Source organism: Xiphophorus hellerii, chromosome 8 (genome assembly GCF_003331165.1).
Source record: "Xiphophorus hellerii strain 12219 chromosome 8, Xiphophorus_hellerii-4.1, whole genome shotgun sequence".
Lineage (NCBI taxonomy): Eukaryota > Metazoa > Chordata > Actinopteri > Cyprinodontiformes > Poeciliidae > Xiphophorus > Xiphophorus hellerii.
Genome location: NC_045679.1, coordinates 10,054,705 through 10,072,138, shown reverse-complemented (window position 1 = coordinate 10,072,138; position 17,434 = coordinate 10,054,705). Strand labels below are relative to the sequence as shown.

The 17,434-nt window shown below is 37.5% G+C and overlaps 1 protein-coding gene across 2 annotated transcripts in view; it reads left to right on the top strand.

Moving 5' to 3' along the window:
• The first annotated feature begins 13,087 nt into the window (after positions 1–13,087).
• cntfr (ciliary neurotrophic factor receptor) overlaps positions 13,088–17,434 on the top strand; it is a 235,475-nt gene continuing 231,128 nt past the window's right edge. For both annotated transcript variants that reach the window (XM_032570005.1, XM_032570004.1), the window contains exon 1: positions 13,088–13,323. The gene's annotated coding sequence lies outside the window, so the exon portion shown is untranslated. The remainder of the gene's footprint in view (positions 13,324–17,434) is intronic.

Genomic DNA, 17,434 nt, shown 5'->3' with positions numbered 1-17,434 from the left:
AATATCCTTTAATTTTATCTGATTTACAGATTATTTAAAATTTGTATTTTTTTGAATTATGAAATTCAAAAAATGCTCCCTGAAATGTTTGAAAGCTCCTGTGAAACGAGTACAGCAAATTGTTTTGTCTAGTGAGCTGGATGTTATTGTTACACTTCCAATCAACAGTGGTAACAAATGTAATATATTAAAATACATCCAGCAGAGCATTACAAGTGTTGTTGTTATAATTAAATATTTCATGAGGAGAAAATACATGTGTTTTCTGTTTGCTAGCACGTCTCACAGTTTTTGATTGATTTGTTCCCCTGAGCAAGAAGACCTACTACTTTGGCATTCTACTACATTACAAAACAGGGGAACCACAAATTCTTGTGAACACAAAAGATGTTTTGAAAAACGAAGGGAATCGGTCAAATCTTACTGTGTGTCAGAATATTCATGACTGTTACACTGCTCCTTTCACAGGTCAAAAACCACAAGGTGATTTACTACAAAAACACAATGAAAGAAGATTAAAACATTAGAGAAATATCAAGTAGCCTACATGTAATTTCATGCTTCATATATTAAGCTGAAAGCAAGTGTAAATGAGTGATTCTTTAAAGATTCTATAGAATCAAGACTGCACAAAATATAGGAGGCAGCACGTTTCACAATCTTGGGCAACAAGGAGTTATCCCCTCTGACCTTAAATTGTGTTTGTGGAAGCATTGCTAGCCTTTGACTGGAAAATCTCAGACTGTGAGAAAGGGTGTAGAGCTGGAAGGTCAGAGAAACAGCCAGGCTCTTGACCACGTAGAGCCCTAACAGTAAAGACTAACATTTTAATATGGATTGTAAAATGTGCCGGAAGCAAATGTAAGGAGTTTAAAACGGGAGTAATGTCTCTTTTGTGTGTGAAGAAACAGAAAAAGAAATGATTCTCGACTATCATGCAGTGTAGTCAAATTATTATTTCACATTTGATGTGCTTTAGCTTGTCAATGCTGCAATACAAGTTCATGTTATACAACTTAGAGACTTTCAACATAAGGGAAAAGATAGCAACAAGTAACAAGGAACGAACATGTTCGAGTGATTTAATTACAAAAAGGTCACTAAGCCTGCACTGGAATGCATCAAATTGTTATTTCAACAAATAGCATCAGTTAGATGAATCACCTGACAGAATTTCTTTAGATAATGACAGCATTTCTTCCCCCACGGCAATAAAACCTTCCTCAGGATTTATAGCTAAAGATTTAAGAAGAACCTACCTGAGTCTGTCTGCTCACTAATTAGCAGTTATCATCTCACTCATTAAGATGATTGCTACTGGCAAAAATGTTCTTTCAGAAATGTTTGACGCACAATTAACTACAGCATTCCTGCTTTGCAAATCAAACAAAATCCGTGCTCAAGTCAGAGCTATCAACTCTGTTTGTTCCGTCCGTTTTCAAAAGACACAGTAGGTGTCTGATTTGCTGCCACAAGTGCTCAGCAGTGTCAAACAGAGTTAATTTTTGCAAGTCTTACATGAGGATTGTACCTTTCTGGTAAGTCTACTACATTGCTGTATTGACAACATATTTTAAACTCTTCACTGTGACAGAGTATAAATCTAGTTATTTCAGCTAAAACCATGAGGCAATAAATAACCATTTTTAGTTTGATGCGGTTTAGCAGACCAATATTTGGATCCAAGTCAAAGTAAGACCATAACCACATTTGGCTCTTACAGCATTAGAAAATCTATAGTCATAGAAACCAGGTAACCCCTTAGTGGGAAATAGGAGGATACACACAATAAACAAATTTCATAGTTTTTGAAAATGCACTGGTGAACAGCAAAGTCAGTGTCATTTTCAAGAAATCAGAGTATCTGAACTTTGTAAGATCTGTTACCCATCACCTCATTCTGAGCAGATTAGATCACTCTTGGCACCACTCATGGCAGGAACAGTAGCAGTTTCTGATATGGGTGACATTGGCAGTTGCTCAAGGCGGCTTCTCGTCTAGGGTGGCGTGAGCTTCACCAGAACTGATAAATGTCACACTGACTGTGTGAATCAAATACAGGCTTTTATTTTCATGTGAGTTTCAGAGAAAACAAACAAACAAAAACCTTAGACTACATCAAAAAATTAGATTTACATTATTTTTGCATACCTCTTTGTAGTCCAGAGCAAAATCAGCAGTAATTGCAATGTGGAAATAGAGTGGAGTGGGTCTCTGCAGTTTGGGTTTGCTATAAGTCAGGCTGCTGTCAGACGAACAACCTGTAGGTGCTTCAGAGGTGGGAGGGACTCACAGCAGCACTCGCCACTTCCTGTAACTGCAATACGATTAGTGTTTTCATGTGTTGTCACCAAAGTCTCCAATAACAGAGCCAGTGGATCATAGCCTCAGTTTGTATTTTTTAACCAACAGGCGGGATTCGATGTGGTGCTGTGCTACCATAGTCCATCTGCTTCAAAGTGATATGAGATGTTTGCAGTGTACCTTGGCACTAATGATTGTTTATTTGAGCAACTGTGTGCATCAACAGGGCATTTCCTCCTGCACAACTGCCTTTCACTGTTGTTTTTTTTTGGGGGGGGTTTCAGTACAGCCAAGAAAATATACCAATACACAACAGTTTCTAAAATTCTCTGAGCACCCTGTCTGGCGTGCTCAGACATGCCACATTCTAAGTTACTTAAATCCCCTTCTCTTCCCTTACTGATGCTCACCTTGATATCAAGGAAACTTTCTTCACCACATCTAGATGTTGACGAATTCCCTATTTTTGTCAACAGGCTATTGAACAGGTACATTTAGCAAAATGGCCACTGTATGTTAAATTGTCAAGACAAGATTTTTGCATTGTTCAATTTTTCTGTTTAATCATGGTGAGAAAAATATACATATAGCAGACATGTAATAAGCTTTACATTTCAGTGTCTAGTTGTACTTTAAAAATAAGAGTATGTTACATAAAGAGTTTATCTTATATTAGCAATATCTCAGGTGTATAGTATTTAAAACATACATTTTCTTGATCTCGTCATTGTTTGGCAACACATTTTATTTGTTATTTAAAAGTGCTGCTAAAATAGATTATGATAACCATGTTAGTATGTGATACTTCTCATTTGCTGAGACCACCTGCTATGCGACCAAAGTCACTGTATATTTGTATGTCATAAGGAAGCTACCGCTGTTGAGAAAATGGAAACATGTCAAATGGTCAAGTGGCATAATAACATGTGCAAAATATCCTTGCAAAAGAGTTACAAATGTAGACATCTTCCACATGGCAAACTATTACAATTTTTTCTGTTTATCTTATCAGAACAAATAAATATTGTCTGAACATTGATCAGTAGATTCGTAAATACAAGAAGTGAGGACAGCAGGACCCAAAGACATAAAGTTGCTTTCCATGCACGTTCCTCGAGAGAGGAAGGATCTATTTCCTGACCTTAGCTAACACCCGCAGACACGCTGATAAACACTGAATATTTATCATAGACAAACTTGCTGTTGCTCACAGAACTACTGTAGAACACGCGCCACTCTGTGATGCCAAAGAATTCACATGTGCACTCAGCACACCCCATATGAATGCTTTTGGTTTCATTCACATTGGCAGGGACACATGGCACTTGTTATGAGTAAACAAAACTTCTCTAGCTCCTTAAGATGCCCCCCACCACACACACAGACACACAAACATGGGAGATTTACTATACAGCAAGAGATGATGCAAGTCTACTGAAATCATCAAGAGCTGCAATGGAAGATGGACAATGTGGTTCTTTTTTTTTTGGGATGCATGCGTTTCTCTGGCGAAACTATACATTCTAGTTATGTAACACACACACACTAAAACTGCCAGTCTTTCATATTGCACTAAGAATTTCTTGACATTCATTGTTGGGGTTATTGTATAGCACATTCAGCTTTTCCTGGAGTGCTTAAGAAACTCTGTGAAGTGCTGTTGCATGCCTCATTGAACTGAAGTTTTACAAAGCCTACAGTGTCTTGCTTGTTTAGTGTAATAGTTGCAGTCTGTGGATATTGATAAATCAAATCCATTTACAGCCACTCATGGGGCATGTAACACACAACTCGGGAGTCAGAGGTCAGCAAAAAATGTAATTTAAAACCAAATTGCCTGTAAGTTAGCCTCTCACACTCACAATAACAGCGGCAGCGGCTCATTATTGCTCACATAAACCCCAGCCGGTCGGAAAGAAGACTAAATCATGACATGATGAGGTGGGCAGGTATGGTGAAAGAAAAAAGCACAGTTAATTATTTTTGTGTATTTTAAGCAACAAACAATTTAGTACTTTACGATGATTTCAAATTAACTATCTGTGATGTATTGTCCAGTTGTTATTTATAATTGTCATTATGCCTATTATTATTATTATTTTTGGTCTGCAGATTTTCTTGTCTTATGGGACTCAGTTTATAATAAATTTGTTTATGTAATACAATATATTTGTTGGTTCTTTAGCATATTATATTGAACAGGCATATGAATACCATAACATTATTTTAATGAGATTTTTTTTAATATAATTATCGAGTTGGTAAGTATACACATGTCACTAAATTGAGATAAGTGGTAAGATTAAATGAGTGTTCACGTCTTCCTACTCTTTTTCAAACAGAAAAGTAGTGGTAAGCTAATTATTTTGTTCTTGGTTATGTATAGATATGTTTTCTCTTGTGCTACTGATTACTTGCTTTCTTGTTTTTAAAAACCAGTTTGAATATATATAAATAAATGAAATGCAATGAAAATGTCAAATACTGATCCAACAAAATAGCTTACCAGTTAAAAACAAAATATAAGATAAATTAGTTTTTAGATGCCATCCACAAAACAGATTTGCATGCAACACAAGAGACCTGGAACTGTTGGGAAGGTGACTTGCATTTTAAATAACCTGTCACCAATGTTTATCAAAGAGGAAGTGATCCTCTTTAAATCTCTTGCCCCCACCAGTTTTGGCAGCTTCCCTGTCATTTTTAGCCATTATAGTGGGGTTTTGTCCAGGGAATAATACTATTCTTATCTGCTGAAGCATGAAGCAAAATCCAGTAAATAATTAATCAATTACATTGTTGGCTGTCAAGATACTGTTCTGGTCTGGAAAGACAAAATATAGTCCATGTCACAGTATTTTCTAGATGTTTGCTTTCCTCCCATTCCTTGTGTTTACGTGAGTGTCTACTCTGTTTTTCTGACTGTGGGGAAAAGTTGCCGCAAGTGTGAGACTTCACACAATTCATGACAGGTCTACCTGGAATGGTAGTGTCTTATCTACTTATCACGTGACCACTTTGGGAATGATCTGGCTCATGTCTTCTTGGTCTAGCCTTCTTCACCAAATATTTTATATAAATATTTTATATCTTAAATATTTGGTTTTCTGCATCAGAACCTGTCCACTGTTCTGATGCAGTGGACAGTGGGCTGCACTGTTCAGTGCAGTCCACTGTTCAGTGCATCAGAACAGTGGACAGGTTCTGATGCACTGACATCTGTCAACTACAATGTTTATTCCTTGTTTTCTAGAATAGTCATTGTATTGTTTTTTTTTTTACATATATTTTAGTAATTTACCACTATGCCTTATGCTAACTATGTTGCTAAATAATATATACATCAGTCTAACTGGTTCCAGTGGTTCACAAAACAATGAAGCTGGGAAACGGGGAAGCTGTTCAGAATCACAGTTCTAGGAACACATAAGAATAAGACACCTGTATTTTAAATCTTAACGTTATAGTGAGCATATTGATTTAAATACCAACATAAAATGTCACACACTCACAAGAGTTCAATCTTCAGTATACTCCCCAATGGCTGTCACAGGCTCAATTAGTAAGGCAACTAGCTCATTCAGATTCATATAGCCTTACACTCTCAAATGAGATGGAAGTATGCTTAGAATAATCAATGATAACTATCAGGAGGTTTTCCTGCAGACATCAAGGACAATATTTCAATCGCAAATTGGAGTCTTGGAAAAAAAAAATGGTCATGAAAAAATTGATCCTGCCTCCAACTCCAATAAAAGTTTTGAGCCTTTTTGTTGCAGCTGTGATTAGGCCACTTACTCAGCTGTGTCTAGAGGATGAAGTCAATGATCCATGAAAGCCACATTTTGTGAAATTTTTGACAGCCACAAAATTCAGAGCCTATGCTGATTTTATGAAATTAAAAGATATTTTATTCCAAACTTTTTGACACATGCAGTAATTTACAGCTCACTTTTAACTTTCTTTGGGGAATGTCTCCTTGAGCTGTGTTCTCAGAAAACTTCACAGATAGCATCTTTAAATTTTACAGCAATCACTTCTACTTTCAAAGGAATCTTGGCAGCTTTAAAGTGCCCTTAGGAGGTTTTTAGTTCATTGATTTTGCCATCTAATATTTTTTTTTGACTTGAGCAAGAGCTCAGATTTATTTGTTCTGAACTTTTTTTTATATATTCAGGATTTTAGCTAGAATATTTAAGCATATTTCTGAAAGACATGAATTCTAAATACCATCATAATCATATCAGCCTAAGTGTTTACCCTCATGTCATCTTTGGAAAATATTTGTTTTACATTTACTTATAGCTGTTACCTTCTACTTTCAGGACCTGTGGCCTTTGTCAGTTGTATTGTGACCAGGGTGGTCACTCTGGGTAGGTGGTAACTTGAATGAGGGGCCGGTTACTTGTAGCACTTTTGTGGGGCATGTGTTGCATGGGGACCACCTATTCACTAAATGAGCTGTGGCCCACATTGTTGTTTATGGATGGGGATTGATGCCTTCAGGTGGGATGTTGTTTCTTTGGCCTTACTGGGAGGTCTTGGATGTAGATGGGTTGTTGGTTGTCGTACTGTGGCATGATACCTGTGCATCATGTATATACTATACGTTTGGGGGGTTGCTAGCAGTCTTAGTGGTGGGACTGTGTCACACCCTATCCAATTTATGACCTGTAGCAATGATGATCTATCATGCTTTAGTTCAATTTCTAATCAATGGAATTCTTCCCTCTCCATTTGTTGAGTGAAATTTGTCTGCAAGTCAACAAGACCCACAGTCAGGTTTGCCTAAGCTGCCAGTGCTTAAGAAAAATAATATATATACTGTATATATATATATATATATATATATATATATATATATATATATATATGTGTGTGTGTTTGTATGTACTGTATATATATATAATGTGAAAAATGTTGAAGTTTGTACCTGCAGTACAACATTTAAAGTTCTGTAAAATATCACAACCAGTTATCATAACCCTCCACTACCTTTTTGAATCTTGTTTTATCACCCAATTGTAGTACAAAAAACTTCCCTGATCAAAGTAAAACTTTTCTAAAAGGGAGAAAATTCTCTATCTTAAAACTTCTACTGGCTATTTTTGAAGCATTTCCCTTCTGTACATAAATTAAAGCACTGTTTCTTTCCACATTAATACAAATATAATTGTATCATTAAATTACTTTTCAGCTTTTTAAACCAGAGCCCTCATCTCAACAAATCCACATTTAAGTCTTGATTGTGAAGTGAGTCACATTGATTACCTTGTTTTAATGCAACATTATAACCAAGAAACTTGAGTCTGTGGATTCCCATGCATGTCATATGATCCCTATTTAATCAGATTAAGAAAACACATCAGCTGGTGTTGACGGATTTTTGGGACCCTCAATCTGTCTTGAATTCTCAGAAAATATCCCAACCTGAACAAGGTGTTGTGAGCCAAAAATGTAGCCGAGTAGCAAAATGATTAACATGCAACATTTATAAAGCAACACTGACTTCCCCTTCTTATCTGTTCCATACTTTGGTTTTTACATTTTTCACATAGAATCTTGAAATTTGAATCATACATGCATATAATTTTTCTTAAAACTATGTTTTGCTTCATGTGCTGAAGGATAAAATGAGATCGCTTTAACAGTTCTAGTGCATTACTAAAGAAAAACCCAGCAAATTTGTTTGCTCAACTTTTCTGTAGTATTTCTTTTGCGCTCCTGAGTGATTGAGTTTCCAGTAATGAGAGATCAAATAAATTCATAATATTTTACAGAACATGACCATGAGGCATATGAATGTGAGTTGTAAAAATGTTTTTTTATTATTAATAATTTAAAATAGATATGGATTAAATAATTCCATGTATGCATCTCCATTTTATTAAAAACGTTTCATACAAAAAAACTGTTTTGGAAATACACCAGTGATTGAATTTCCATTTTTCAGCCCATTTATGACCAAAATGGACACCTGTTAAACTGTTAATCTAGAGCACGTTATGAAACATCACAGCAGGCATTTTCTACTTTATACACAAAACGCTGGTAATTAGATTGATCAGAAATGATTCCCATGAGATCATCTGAGCATCATCTCAGACCTGGACACCGTACTCAATGCATCTCACTTCCTGGGAGCTGACAGTGTGTTAAAGAGTTATGGAGGCTTTCAAATGCAACTGTGAACACTACAGGTCACAGACCAGTGCAGTTGAACCCCTCGTGCAGAAGGAATGCAGAGGAAAGGGTGCTCTGAGAGCAGGATGTTCGGCTGGAGAATAATGCAAGGAGGAGCTTTGTGGACATAGGAGGTGCTTTGTGGCAGTAAGCATTTAGGCAGCCACAGGAGATTCTATGATCTCTCAAACATACATGAAAGAATAAAAGCAACATGTCGGGTATGTTTTTGATAAGAGAATAACATTACAACATAATATATGTCAGAATGCAAGACTGGTACTGCAAGACACCAGTAAAGGTCAGTTAAAGTCAAAGCATTAAGTTTGTATGTTATAAATTTATCTTTAGGTATGATTTCTCTTTAAATAAAGCCTGTGCCACCTTTATGGAACACACCATTGCACCCTAACCCGCCAAAATTGCAGCAGAGACAGCATCCATATAAAGTCTGCAACTGGCTGTCACAAATGTCACACTTGCTTTCTCACTCCTGAACTAAGTTGGCAACTGGAGGAGGTCAACAGATTTGTGTAGGGAGACAAATTCTGCAAAGAGGGGTTAAAAAAATGTGTGCCTTTGCGTGCACATCAGTGTGTACAGTTGTTTAATAGGCACTAGTAGAAACATTTACTAGGAAAGAACCTAAACAGAAAATTGCCCAAAACAATTCTTGTAATATATGCGCTGGATATAATATGGATAGCCTACATCAGTGGCTGAATTTTGGCAATAAGTTAAATAACCTAATAATCAAGGTCATCCATCTTTAGTTGCAATGTATCTGCCTTCCTGTCCAATGTATTAATCACATCTGTCAGGTCAAGCCCCTCCAGCTCGTATACTAATTTTGGTTCTCCACTGTGCTCAACAGTACACATTTACAAAACTGCCCTGCAGAAGTCTCTGAGGTACCTGGATTAAAGATGGTGCAGACTCCCTGAAGCCAAATAGTACTGGACAACTACTATTTATCCATAATGCTGATAAGCTACCCTTCACATCCCAGAGCGAGTTACTTTTAGCTGACCTTTACGAAAGGCTGAAAATCTGCAGAGAAATTTGACAGTGAGCATGTTTAAATGATGTCTTCTTTTAGATTCATAGAACCATAATAACAGGTTTATGCCCCTGTCACATTATTGCAAGTCTGACTTTTGCTTTAATGGCGTAGGAAGACATGATGCTATATATTATGCTGCAGCATACCTTAAACTACACATTTGGCAATTTAGTCTGCACAATGTGATCGCCAGATGAGCTGGGCTGCCATAGATTTCTTTAGAACTCTAGAAAAAATGTTTATATAATACCGCTGCAGCTCTAAAAGGCCATGTAATCTGCACATGAACATCGCTGTTACAGGATTTGTGCAATTTCAGATCATATTTCAAAGCAACGACCAAAAATAACAACATTGTTTAATATCAGACATTACTGCGGTTTCTGCACTAATGAACATTCACCGACCATGGTGTGCCAGGTGCTGCAAACTGAAAGAAAAATCTGATGAAAAAACTACAAATCTGAATAATTCGACTATTTTGCTGGACAAGTAAGCAGTACAAGCCTTAACCCTCCTAGGTATTGAAAAAACAACAAGGATAATAATCAGAGGTGAAAGATGAGTGTGTGTGAGGATTCCTTGTGTAGAAGCTACTGAATGAGAAGCTTTTATAATGAATTGTGAGCTTAGAGTGGGAGTCTGTAAGCATGGTCTCTTTCACAAAATTTAATTATTCTATAATTCCACTAATTATCTGACCATTTAGAGGCACTTGTAGAACACTGAAATTTATTACCAAGATAATGAGATGATGATTAAATATGAAAATGACAAATAAAAGAAGACAGTGATGTGACAGCAAAAGTAACAAACAATGGGGCAGTTTGTGGTGTACCAGTACACCGCACCCCATATTTTGTGGCCAGTAATCCTTGACGAAGCCCTTTGAAATGTGCTTCCCAGCCTTGAGTCTTGTATTACCAACTTCTTTCTCTGCCCATTTCTTGTCTCATTAATGTCAATAAACGCCACTATTGCTACAAATCATTGTCATGGTCAATAAACCAGTTTGACATGGCATTAGCTTTTGGACACGGTGCGTTACCCCGCTGGAAGTACACATAAGAACATGGCAACTAGTTGCAAATGATCATCAACAGCAAAAAAAAAAAAAAACAACACAATCACCATTACTAATAATTTGTTGATAATATTGAAATGTGCATTTGTTTTGAAAGTTCCTTTGTTATTTAGATTTATCAATAAGATTTGGCCTTTATTTGGTACTGGAAGTGGTTGTGATAATAACAGAATATCCTGGTAATATTTATAATAATAAGTTTGTACCTTTTGGAAGATATGTATTTCAGTCCAATATGATGGTGCCAAGTAGTCCAGGAATTTTTCCTGAACATTACAGGAAAAATGTGTTAGGAGGTGGTCATCCATCCATTTCTTGGCACACAGTCCAAATATTGTATGTGCTGCAATTTTCAGAAAGAATAATGAAGCGTACTTATTGTTTCATTCCTTGTCCATTCTGTACCTGCGAAGAAACAAAAATAGACCATCTGTATATTTTTCAGGTCACAGTTTCATGTGAGAAGTTTATGGTGTTGAGATTACATCAGTTGTGGCTTTTAAAAGTTCTGTGTAATGTATGTTTTTCACTTTTCTTTTACGGTATAGGAGCTCTTATGCAGCCATATGTCTTGAAGTAGTAGGGCAGCTTTAAAAGGTTTTCATTACTGAAAAGGTCAGTGCTTCCAGGTGTGATAGATTACCACAGCCAACACTGAAGAGTCTAAATCATGGGAAGGAAACAGCTTACAGATACAGTATGCATATTAATGTGCTTGGATGAACTGGCCCTAATTGGGGTATGGTATTTTGTGTTTTTATTTATCTTGTATTAGCAGGAAGTCCCTTGTGATTAACATCCTTTTCAAGAGAATAACCTGAACAAGAGGGCACACTATTACCAATTATAAATTACTAGATAAGTCTGACAATGACATTAAAATACATGATCAAAAGAAAACCAATGAGTCAGTATGATATAGATAAAAGGTCCAGCAGAGAAATGGCAATTGCCCTGATTAGTTATTGAGGTCTTTGAAAGAGCCATAAACTCTCTGTTGGACAAACACCGAAAGAAACTGGAGATTTTGGTATGACCAAGGTCCAGAATAGGAAGAGCAGAGTTCCCTTTGTTATGAAACATAGCATAAAATTTTTCCATTTTGGATATTTCATTAACAGTATTTTATTATATTTTGGGAGATATCTAATTTCAATCAAAAACCCAACGTTGTGGTTTATTTGAATAATTTTAAATCAGCTAGATGTATTAAAGGTGCAATTTTATATGTTTTCCAGCCACATAGTGTCATTTTATAGCACTGTTAAGTGAAAAATGCTGCATATACCACATATGACTTAAGATAAATATGACTTTGTAATTAAAGGAGTTTATTTTGTCAATCACAGTTTTACTTTTTTATTCTTACTAATTTATTTCAGAATTTATGCATATTTTAAAATCATTTATTTGTTTCCTAAATGTGGTTTATTTTGTGACACTTATTTTGTAAAGCTACTTTAGGTATTTCTGAGAATTTTTTCTTTAACTCCATTTTAATTGCAGGTTCTTTTTAATTCATGTTCTTTTTTCGAAGGACAAGGCGGAGGTTTCTCTGTGGTGCAGGTCTGGTCAGTGTGCAGTCCTTGTCCAAGTAAATTCACATCTGTTTTGTACAAACTAGTCCTCCAACCTTAAAGACCAGTCATACCAAAGTGTTTCTTGTTCCAAGTCCTGTTTGGTCAATCTAGCATCATGTCATGAATCATCTGGGGTTCATGAAGTTGGGATGGCAAAGCAGAACATATGGAGGACACTGGAGAACTCTGAGATGATACTGTAGTTTACTATTGAAGCTAAGCATCTGATTCTACTTAGTCTGGTGTCATACCAAGGTAGTTTTCCCCAACATAATTTGTTTCCTTTGTGGAGACATGATAAGCATTGTTTTCTTTTATAAGCACAAATGTTAAGCTCTGTTCATGCACTTTTATTTTGAAATTTGAGTCTACAAAAATAAATCTTGCAACAAATTTCAGGATTAAAAAAAATAAGTACAGCTATTTCTGACAAAATAAGCTCCCCATTATGAATATATATTTATTAGTGACATTTATTTATTAATAACAGTATTGATTTAATTTTGAATGAAGCAGTTCTTGATTGTATCTAAAGGGAATTTTCTAACTCAAACCAATATCACGACGTCTTCTGCTATGTTTGTTTTTGTTTGTGAAGAAGTTGTTGCATATCTGGCAAGATTATTCCAACTTTTAACATTTTTTTCTGATTCCCGATAGTATGCATGGCAAATTTGTTTGTGTGTCTGTTTGTGAGAGCTTCTCTCTCTCCAATACCCCGAGCCGTGGCTAGGGGGTGCAATGTGGACATGGTGTGTGTACGTTTGACAGAGAGAGAGAGAAGGGGGAGACAGAGCGAGTGTGTGTGTGTCTCCGTAATGTATTCCTGCCTGTGGCTGGGCTGGTCACATGGGGAGAGCAGCCTGTTTAAAACAGCCTCAGCTCTCTCAGTCAGAGCAGTGCAAGGCACAGAGACAGACACTCACGCTCTCTCTGCCTTCCTCCACGCACACACTGACACATGCTCATGCACGCAGAAGGCAACTTCCCTCTATCGGACTGACACTACACACTCGCCAGGATAGCACACTCCCATTCCCCACTGAAGAAGAGGATAAGGAGTGACAGATCAGGAAAAAAGAAAATACAGAAAAAGCTAAAGATTCCCAGTGAGTAGCTGATTTCAATTGTCATCTCTTATGTTTGCATTTTTCGGGGGGGCGGGCGACTTTGCTCCACTTCAGCGCTCTTTGGGCGAGATCCTGACAGAGACTCTGAGGGGAGAAAGTGAGTTTGATTGATGGAAGTGTGCAGAGACATACAGGGAAGATGAAAGAAGGGTGACAGAAGTGAGAAGAGATGCGGAGCTAGTGCAACCATGGACTACCTCTTCATCACTTGTCTGTGGGATCTAATGATGTTAATTAGCAGTGTGCGCTTGGAATGACAGGAATGTCTTTGCACAGAGCTGGAGTGGAGTCGGCTTTGGACTCTTGCTCTGTGTGTGTGTGTTTTGTCTTTTGCATTCAGACTCGTATTCTGTCAGAATGATATTGAGCAGATTTCCTGAAACCCATTGATATCCATTTGGAAGTGGATAGACTGGCCAATGCACTTCAGTGATAAGAGGGATGAGCATCTCTGTGACTCTCTATTCATATGTCCCACTATGTCCTTCACGTTCTTCTTTTCTTTCTTCCCTCCGTCAGTATTCTTTGTGTTGTTTTTGCTCCTGTCACTTATGTTTTTCTGACATGCTGTCCAATTTCTCACTCTCCTCCCCTGTCTCCGGCATTGCATTAACTTTCTCTGCTTTTCTCCAGCCTCCTTCTGTTTATCTGTGTTGCCCAAGCTGTGAGTTGTATTTTTGTCGCCCAACCCGCTCCTGTATGCTGATATAGCTGGTATAGATTCTTCAGTTACGCTGAAACGGAGAGGATCGCAGAGTTGCGAGGAGGGCAGAATGGGTAGGGAGAGAGGGGGAGAAGAAAGAGAGGAATGACAGAGAAAGTGGAAAGAGGGGGGAAGGCTGAGGAGGGGGGCATTGAAAAGGCTGACACTGGCTTGGACAATTAGCCCAGGGAGTCTGTCCTGGGGTGCTATTCTGAGAGGAGCTTTGGCCCCTGGGCCCTGGGCGTTGGGTCACGGGATGCCTTGACCCTTCCAGTCAACAGCTAGGCATGGGAGCCATTATCACAGCCTGATTGATTAGCAGTGAGCGGAAATCCCTTTTCTCCTCAGTCCTTGGGAGAAAAAGACAAAGTTTTTGTCCTTTTACTGCTGCAGGTTTAGTATCTGTCTGTTTCAATTCTGAAACCTCTCAAAAATATTTTTTCTCTTTGCTACCTGTTGATCTACTCTTTATACAATCCTGAAAGCAGAGCTGCACAGCAATTTGAATCATAACTTAAATGTATCAAAAATTACCATCTCAAAGCACAACCTAGATGCAAAATGTATATGAACTTACACTGATTTTTATACATGTGATATAGATCTTAATGACTAAGATACTAAGGCTCACAGAGGGTTGCGGTGACCTTGTAATCCTGGAAAAGAAAGCAAAGAATGTGAGGAAAAAAGCTACAAAAGTCTTTACGAAATTCAAACATTATACCACAATGTCATGTTTTCTAAATTTTCATTAACTGTTGTATTTTTTTTTATTATTATTTGTCATGTCAGATAAGCTGTCATGACAATTTCTGATATTCAGCAATCTCATCTGAGGTTGTTTTCACATTGGACGCTTTCGTTGGCCTCAGAGTTTCGAGTTGTGCACCTGCAGTGATTTGTTGGTGGTGCATTCAGAGGATACCTGGAGGTGATGGAAGGGAGGGAGAAAAAGACAAAGGCTCGAGGCAACATTGTGGGAATCAAGTGATGTTAAAAAGAAAAAAAGTCAACTAGAAATTGATGAAAGTAGAATGGTGTCGGAATTGTGGGACATGTCCTTAATTTACAGAGTTGTGCTTCTCTTTTCTTGTGCACAAGTTTTTATCTCCTTGGTCAAATTTCCCTCTAATTCCAGCTACTTTTGCTTCCTCTAAACATGCAACCCCCCTCCGCTCCTCCTTCCCGACTATGCTTCCTCAGACTGGGGGTTTGGTGGGGTGTTTAGCCCAGCTCACGGCTGATCAAAGCAGTATGTGTCAGACTGGGCTTAGCCCCGGTGCTCCTAATGGAGCACCGTTTTCATGCCTAGTTGGTGGTGGAGTGGGAGGGATTGATAGGAGGGATGAGGGGACAGGGGAAAGAAGAGGAGGAGGGTGTGCAAGTAGAAAGACTGACAGAAAGAGTCTGCGGATGGGAGGGGTGGCCAGACAGGCTGAGAAAAGGGGGACATCTCAGAGTGACACAGGCAAGAAGATTATAGAGGATAGGCAGATTGATGGTCATGATGAATAGGCAGAAGGTAAAAAGTTTGAATAAAAAAAGTCAAATGCACAGAAAAGTAGATACAAGAAGACAAGCGCTTAGGCTGACAGCTCGACTGTGACCAGAAAGACAAGCAATGTATGTTTCTAGTATGCCCATATTCCTGGGCATGCAGTTCAGACCAGCTCCTGTACAGTGTTGGTTTGGAAGAAACACTGAAAGGGAAGAGGCAGGTGTGTGTGGGGGTGTGCATGTGTGAGAAACACAGACTACAGAAAAGGAGAGCAGTGCTTGTGAGTGTATGTTGAGCATCTGTGTGCCCATATGCCTGTATACCAAGCAGCACACAGAGATGCCTGTAAACTGCATATTGATTTTTCAGGCTGCTAAAAGCAGTCTAGACGTTTGGGCATTGATCCTGAAATTGGATGTTTTATTTCTTTTTATTGAAACAGTTTCAGTTACTCAAAGTAATGGTAGTTCTTATTAGCAAAGGAGGAAGGGGAAAATGTCGGAGCAAAGATAATGGTAGTTATTGTAGCTTAACAAATGATTGGAAACTAATTCTCATGAACATTTAATGAGGGGTGGGCTTGATTAAAAATGTGTAATACTTCTAAACTTCTCTATTTTTGCCTGTCAGGTTTTCTCCTCGTTGTTTGAGTACATCTGTGTCAGAGTGGGCACAGTATGTCTTGCATTGGAAAAATTGTGGGTTTAGTATAATTCAATGTGCCAATGGTTAAGGGGCTTAACCCCATGTTCCCTAACAATCTATGTATTGATGTATGAATGCATATGTGACTTAGTTAATATAGGTAAAATGATAAAAGAACTGTATAAACTCAGTTCTTTTAACAATATTCTTTCCCTCTTTATACTATAGTTCTCTCTTTCCTGTTCTGAATTTTTTCAAACATTTACCTCAAATTTTATTTTTTTATTTAACTTTCATGTGATAATCCAAAACAAATAGGTGCATATTTGTGCAGTGGAAAGAAATCATACATGGTTACTGAAAATGTTATGGTCATTTGCATACAGATCTTCTTTAGTCAATGCTTTGAAGAACCATTTTAGTGCAATTAAGTTTTTTGGAATATGTTTCAAAGTTGAGTGTGATCATTACAGTTGTAAAACTTCACAATCTGATTTATGTGGAGCATGCAGATACTGAACAAACGTGGGCTTAAAATATCGTCTTGTGAAACCCCACATCTGATCTTTGTTTTAAATTTGAACAAAGCAGTTTTTTGAGAGATTTGCATCAGTCAAGCTCTTTATCAGAAATTTAAAACCAAATTCTTCTTGTGTTTAATTCAACGTTTTTTTTTTCAGTTTTATGCATTTTCAAATTCACTTTATATTTATCATCTCTTTTCTTTAAAGTTCAGTCAATGTTCAGTTAGATTTATGCTGAAAACACCATCTTGGCACATTGGTTTTCAGTCTTTGTTGCACATTGCCTTCCAACTGCATCTAAGGTGTGAAAATATGAAAAAAATATTTTCGCTGAGCGCATTTGTGTGAACATGCACACAGAACAGAGAAATGTTGCATGCCTCTGTGGAAACAAATGCAGGTGAGGGCTTTAGATGCAGAAAGCCTCCAAACAGTGAGACATTAAAAAGCCAACGTTCCTCTCTGGTGAGATGCAGCTCCCACGCTTTCTCTGTCTTATTCTTTGTGTCTTTCGATAGAAAATGCCACTTGCTGTGTGCTTTTATCTAACTGTACCTGAAGGTGTAAAAACATGACACGATTTGTTGAAATTTGGCCCCAATTAAGCCGCCTTACATACATTTCCAAGATATGGATTTTACAACCATTTTCTCTCTACTCAATAGGCTGTGAAATGTGGCTTAGAGGGAAATGTTGTAATTATTTTAGTTATCTGTGGCA